We start from the raw sequence: 7,371 nt of genomic DNA, 5'->3' as shown, positions 1-7,371 counted from the left end.
AGACACGTTAGCGAGAATTAAGGCAGTAATAGTTGGTGGGCGCCGATAGCCTTTCAAAGTGAAAAAGCTATGTCATGTTCGCGCTAACAGTGTCGCACATTGTATCTTCACTTAGCACCTCTTGCTAACGTAGATACTGCGCTCATTATTAATTTTTTTCCGCATAGCAACGCTTGTATAAGGTGACAGTGTAAATTGTTTTTCCTTGTCATGAAAATGACTGAATAAATGCGTCAACGAGTGCGAAAAATGCTGCATTTGTTTCGATTCCCTGGAAGACGCGGACGACAAGTAACGGACTGTCAACTGCTGGACACAAGGTAGGTAAGCATAACTTACAATTCTTTGCCATAACACGTGGTATGGCACGCGCGGACCGCAAATTTCCAAACAAAACCTACCGCGGTACCGGCGGTACCACGGTAGGGAGCAGCGGCAGGGCACGGCGGAAGGGCTGCGCCATGTTGGATTTTGAGCGGCTTCGTCTTCGCAAACGGCTAGGAAAGCCGCTCCAGCTAGCTCGACGGCGTCAAAAGTAATTAATAAAACATTAGCGCTTCAATTTATGAACATAATTATCGTTGCTTATTTTAGTTTCGCAATCTATTAATAGAGCAATGAGGCTTCGATTTGTTGCAGTAATGAGCGCCTCCGACCACGGAAGCGCTGCTGAGCGCCCAGTTTTCCCAGAAATCGACTCCATTGGGTCTATGGGAGTGTCCTGGCACTGTTCTGGAGTCTGGATTTTTTCCGTCCCGTCCGTGCAGGCAAAGGCCTGTTTGAACCTTCAACGTGCGTGGGTCAAATGATTGTTTAGGTAAGTTTTCTCGATTTCATATTCATAATGCATGCCCGAAAAGTATCATCTACATGTGCTGGATGATCTTCCGAGCACCGTAGCTTGCGTTGCCACCGTAATTCGGATGATATTTAACTTTTTTCGACGCTTGAGCGGTCTCCGCGATTTCGTGTCGCGTCGCAGTTCTGAGGGATGCTGGCTGCCTTCGGGAAACGATCGCTATCGCTTGTGGAGGCTGTTCGTTCAAGCCTTGCGTAAATGCAAGCCGCTATCTCGAGAATCCCGTGAATGTTCTGCGGTACCGGAGCACTGCAGAGACGCTGATCAGATTGTTTCGAAAGTTCGCGTTGCTCTCGGCGAGCCCTTCGGACACGCTGTAAGTGCCAGGCGCGCTAAACTGAGCTGTGCTGTCAAACGCTTACGTACGGATCTTAGAACGAACGCCTTGAATGTGTTCGGGACGGCGACACGCGTGAAGAATCGGATGTTTTTACTTTGACGTGTCGTCTCGTCCTTTCTCACGCTTGCGACAGCGTATCTCGGTCAGCGCGCGCTGGCTTTTTGAGCTGCGTCCAGCGGAATGGCGCGGTTGGGGTGCTGGCGTTTAGCGGGTTTCAGCGGGTTGTTAGAACACGCTCCAAGCTGGGCGTCGTCGTAGCGCTCGCGTACGGCGTGTGCCCCGCGCCGGCCTGCTCTGCGTGTCGTCGGTGTTCAGGCGCGCGGGCCTAGAGTTCCTTAAAAGTGTTGACAAGACCCTGTTAAGCTCGTCACTTCCGTTGTTTTCTCCCGTATGGGCCCTGCATATATGTCTAGCCTTGCGAGCCACCCAGAGTACTACTACTCTGGCTAATGAAGATTATTATTGTTTGCCTTAATGGCGTTTTAGTTTACCCCGGTCGTATTCGTTACTTCTAGAACCCGGGGGTGCACACGTACTTTACATGGCTGAGGAAAGAGGTTATATGTAAGTAGTGATAGAGTGCAGGCGAGCTGGTAATTAATCGACATCTTGTAAACCCTGAGATGTTCGTTAATTTTTTTAGCGTTCCCCATATCAGGGTTTACAAGATATAGGTTATACGATTTGATTAAAATGCTCAAGAAAGCTGCAGTGTAAAAATTGCACACCTGGCAGGTGCTCTCGCTTGTATAGTGGACAGCTCGCAATGAAAACTCACACGTCTGTCCCTTTTCGCACTCCGAAAACGGAAGCTTTGCTATGGTCAGCACATTAACATTCTGTGGTGCTTAGCTGGTGGGGGCAGTAATGTAGGAAGGGGAAGGGGGTCGGCAAACAAACAATTTTCAAGATGCAATTGCTTTGCCCCCCCCCCCCCCCCCCCCACGCACACGCACACAGATGTTCAAAACTTCCGCTGCTGCCGCACCCAAAACACCCATGACATCTATCGTCTACTCTCAAACGTGCACATCATTCTATTAAAAAAAAAATACAGTAACAAACGGCTGGGGACCAGTGGCATACCAACTTGTTTTTGAGTGAGGGGGCAAACAACACCCCCCCCCCCCCCCCCCGAGCCGGGGGTGCGGTGCCCTTGGTATCCCTTCGGCGCCGCCGGCCAGTGTTTGCCCTGCCCAGTGGCGACTGTTTAAGGGGGGGGGGGGGGGCTGCAAAACACATTCCTTGCCCCCCCGGTTGGTACGCCCCTGCCAGGGACTTTTCAAGCATTCCCTCATCTATTAGTGTAGAAAATCTTCAAAAGACATGTATAGTCTTGTGCTGAGGTCATGGGGGCAGTGGCATAGGAAAGGGGGGTTCTTTTTTTTAATAATATTGTTTACTGGAAATGACTGATTTTCCTGCAGCCCCCCCCCCCCCCCCCCGTTTCCTATGCCACTGCCCCCATCACCGAAGCACAAGACAATACACGTCAGAAATCGCACGCTGCTCTAGTTTCTTTTTTTTAGACGCGACAGCGCGACAAAATCGCACCACACGCGAAGTGCAGAAAAATAAAATCCAAACTCAACGGCTTCGTGCCAACGCCTTCGTACCCTAATCTCCTAGTACCCCCGTACAGCGTCCGCGCCTCCGCACGCAATCCGCACTCCCACTAGAGTCTACTCACACACTTTGAGTGCGGATAAGAATCCAACACAATCCGCACTCGGAGTGCGGATAAGAATCCAAAATTATTCACACTCGGAGTGCGGATTAGAATCCACCACTATCCACACTCGGTGTGCGAATAGGGACAGCCACAAGCCAACTCCCACACCTGCCAGGCGCTCTCGCTTGTACAGTGGAGACACATTCAAATCAAGGAGATCCAGCTTTGAATGTGACGGCTTCCTACTTCAACTTTTAAGTACTTGAAGTTCTGTTAAAATTGAAGGGAGTCTCTTAAAGCATTTTTGGAACAATGTCCAAAACCCAGTGCTGGGTACAATTTTAGTCTAAAAGGCTGGTCCACACTGTTGCTACCCGCTACGACTGAGTCTGACAAAACTACTCTTCAAGCCTCTTGTGACAGCTTATGATCGTGCTGCGCAGCAGCAATGTTATTCGTAAGCAACTTAAAACCCTGTTTTGTTCAACTTGGTCGTAATTCGGTTGCAACAGTGTGAACCAGCTTTAACACCTTAGGTGAATGTAATCAACAGTAGCTTCAGGATAAACTTGCACATTGTACTACCCCAAAGTATTTTGACAACATCTCCGGTGTTGATTCTTGATTTCTATCTCAGCACTACAGAACACGCCAAAAGGCTTGTTGATTGCTGTGCATGTGCCTATCAACCGAGCTGTGCTATTTCTAGGTAGTGTTTAATTTGTTTTGAAGTTCCCTGAATCTTTTAAGGGACCGGTAGGTATCTAAGCTCCATATGCACAGTGTTCTTAATACAATTACTTCATGCAGAAGTTAATCTTTCTTATTTGGTTGAGTTTAATGGTGGTGTCGTCATGGTCTTTGCACTGTCGACGACAAGAGAAGCGTCATGTTGCACTTGTTCTTTTGTTGATCCGTGAAGCAAGTTCTGGTTTCTTTTTTGTTCCAGAAGGTCAGTCTGAGTCTTATTCATGATGTTGCAGGAAGTCTGTATGATGACGAAAAAACTGCAGGTGACTAGAAGCTGCCAATGAGCTGCCAGTCCGGATGGCAGCTATCAACACGGCAAGGGCCTGCAGGCGCATCAGCCCTCCCCCCGTTCCTCTACTGCCATTGGAGACAGGATGCTTTGTAAAAGGTGAAACAGGGCCCTTGCACTGCTTCCACAGCGCCCCGCTGGATTTATCTCACATTTTGATTTTCAAAACAAACAACATTACAAACTGTAAAATACCGAACAAACGCCCACTCTAAATTGGAAATAATCATAGAGAGCTGGGGGTTGAGCACTTGGAAGGTACGATAGTTGGTAAGTGTTCATGGTCCCTTGCTTGGTCTGTGCACGGAATTACGAATAGCTGCATTTGCGGAGCTAGTTAATTATGCAAACACAAAAAAACAAAGCGTGACCTTTTTTTTTCTTTCTTTTTTTACAAAGATGCATTTTGAAAAGTGTTCGATTAGCATTGGCTGTTACTAAAGCCTTCAATTTACTCTTCCGAGTTAGAACAAAAGAGCAACCCATCTTTTCTTGTACACCACTTTCTGTGGCAATAAAAAGAAAGCTGGGGGGGGGGGGGGGGGCAGGCAGGTGCAAATGGCTCTGTGTTAGCGTACCACGTAGTTCTGAACTTCTTTTGGTCTCGGTTTGAGTTTGGGTTTTGGCATGTCAACCACGCAGTTGCTAGAGTGCATCTTTTTTGTACGGGGATTGCAGTTGAGAGAGTTGAATTGGGATTGCCGAGCATGGCAGGCACATTCACATCTCTTTACTTTCGGGTTACCCTGCACTGCCCGAAGGCATTATTGCAGGGGGGGTGAGGGGAGGTATGTAGTCAGTCGTGAAGGTAGAAATACGCCCGTGCATATGTACGAAAAAAAGAAATGCAGGCACACAGGTAAACGCATTCAAAAACAAAAGCGAGCCCAGAATAAGTTAAAAGCCACATTGGTTGCTCACATTCCATAGTCGGTGACAGGTCAATAAGGAAGTGGAAGCTGCTCCCACCTTTTTCCACTATAGCAGACTGGACCCTGGAGAGGAGGCGCCCTCTTTTCCAGCGTTTGCTCTGCTAAAGGGGAAAGAGGTGGGAGGAGCTTTCACTTCATTCTTGACCTGTCACCGACTATAGGTACCTGCCGACGTTCCATGTTTTTGGACGTAAGCCAACACTTCGACCAGTAGGATGAATTGGGCTGTTGTATATTGGGTGTATCAAGGAGGGGCCAGGCTCTTTAAATCGACTGAAATATTCGATTTCTTAACCTATCGTACTACGACTTTGTGCAGCGTTGCTCAGGGATGGTGCATTTTTTTTTTGTAAAATTAGCAAAGAGCGAACTTACCTGAGGAAAAAGTAAAGAAAGAAAAAGGCTTAGCTCCTATGGAAATGCGATGAAGCCACAGGTCTTCAAACAATATGGCGCCGTTTCAATAGAGAGACAAAAGATGGCGCAAGGGGTCACGACGCCAACTGCGCCAACGTACGAGCATACGGCGCCGAAAGCTGGTGTCTTTAGCAGACAATCTTTTTGACTCAAAAGTGGCACAAGCTTTTCTGATATCAGTTGCCAATGCATTATTTTATTATCCTTACTGATAAAACATATTGAATGGACACATAATCGATTAGAAAAGTGGTTTGTTGGGATATTTTGGCTGTTTTTTCGGAGTACCGATGTCATCTGCTTTGCAGTTCCTTGTTGTTACCGCGCCTGTTTTTGTTTCTGCGACTGTCGCCGCCTGCGGAATGCACTGTACCTTTGAGTTGAAAAGATTGTCTGCTAAAGACGCCAGCTTTCGGTGTCGTATGCTCGTTCGTTGGCGCAGTTGGCATTGTGGCCGCTTGCGCCATCTCTTGTCTCCGGTGCGAAATAGTGCCGTATTGTTCGAAAACCTTTGCCATCGCCGCATTTCCATAGGAGCTAAGCTTTTTTTCTTTCTTTACTTTTTCCTCAGGTAAGTTTGCTCTTTGCAAATTTTACAAAAAAGTGCACCATCTGTGGGCAGCGCTGCAGAAGTCATAGCGCGATAGGTTAAGAAACCGAATGTTCCGGTCAATTTAAAGAGCCTGGCCACTCCTTGATACACCCAGTAGTTACCAGATATGTGTGCAGGTCACTCATGCAGTTGTTAATGACCATTGGTACCCAACTCAACCTCGTGCAGGGGGTCTATGAACTGGAAAAATGGTAATGTTGAGAAAGTTGGCGATTGCAAAAGCCTGAAGGTTTCCACTCTAATCACCATCGATCAGGGATATTCAGCCTTTCTTTGTCTGAATGTCAGCAAAAGACACGTGTGGTGTGACACATAAACCTTCCTACTCAGGAACTCAGCCAGCTTGCCAATGTAAATCTCTGCTTGGAAACTATAGAGTCTTGGGAGAATCCAGAGATACAATTTAATCTCGAAATGTATGAAAAACACAAACTTCTGTACTCTAAATGAAGTGCTGCTGCTTATGGCAGTGCTGCTTATGGCAGTGCTGCTGATGGCAGATTTGTGGAATGGTTTCATAGCGCGACAGGTTGTCTCTAGAGCTACCCATTTGCACCTGAATGGACTTTCCATGGGATTTTTTTACAGGCTGTGAACATCATGGCTATTGAGGTAGTTTCTGCTGCGGGGAAGAGAATATCCCTCAGCTTGACAGTCCACAGAAGCTTTAGCAGCCAGGATTTTGGATGTTGCGAGAGCAATGACGTTGACCTTTAGCTCATATTTTTTGCCACAAGTTGTCAACCAACTGCCAGAGTTGTCTCATCCGACAGCAGGACATGCCGGCTACTGTGGCGTCATTTAATGCTGTCGCTTAGAGACCACCTTTAATGAGTGGGTGGTATGAAATGCTAGAACGCAGAGGTGCATTCCAGACACCATGCTGTAGCATCTGCTGCTGGGATGTTCTGATTGTTTCTCATTGCAGTCATTACAATTTTCAGATTGTTTATTTTCTTCAGTGGGAGCTCATGAGGGTGGCACTGTGCACAGAGGGACAGAGTGGCTGACAGTGCGCTGCCCAAGACAACCTGCTGGCTCTCGTGACCATCTCCGAAACCTTTGGATGGGCTAATTGACAGGCATGCCTGGACATTTATAAACGGTAAACGCAATATAGACTACCTTTGAATTACGCCTTGGTGTAACTGCTGTCGCCAGGATACCGTGTTTGGCTGCTAGAATTGATATGCTAAGCGGCACATGTTGCCAAGTAGGGACACGCTGGGACGCTTGTCCACAAACTGCGCTTCCCAGTCCATGGGCCACCAAAGACCCAGCCAAAGAGATCCCAAGTCAAGTCAAAGTTTTCTGTTAATCTTGCTAGTAGCAGCGTCGTAGTCGTTAATTAAAATGTCGGCGTTGCCCCGCTCATTGCGGCACACCGAGCAAAGCAGAGCGAAAGAACGGAGATAAAAACTACGAAAAGTGACGTCATTAGCAGGGTCCGACAACCCTTGCTTGCCAATAGGCAGACTTGGGGATGCCAACGATGATGT

The 7,371-nt window shown here is 47.6% G+C and overlaps 1 long non-coding RNA gene across 1 annotated transcript; it reads left to right on the top strand.

Moving 5' to 3' along the window:
• The first annotated feature begins 762 nt into the window (after nt 1–762).
• Nucleotides 763–6,915, top strand: LOC120845404. Its single transcript, XR_005716643.2, has 3 exons — nt 763–817; nt 3,855–4,009; nt 6,835–6,915. It is a non-coding gene; the product is annotated as an uncharacterized LOC120845404 (long non-coding RNA).
• Nucleotides 6,916–7,371: the final 456 nt, after the last annotated feature.

This window comes from Ixodes scapularis, unplaced genomic scaffold, assembly GCF_016920785.2.
Source record: "Ixodes scapularis isolate PalLabHiFi unplaced genomic scaffold, ASM1692078v2 ptg001158l_1___fragment_5__unscaffolded, whole genome shotgun sequence".
NCBI lineage: Eukaryota > Metazoa > Arthropoda > Arachnida > Ixodida > Ixodidae > Ixodes > Ixodes scapularis.
This window is presented reverse-complemented; position numbering and strand designations above follow the sequence as displayed.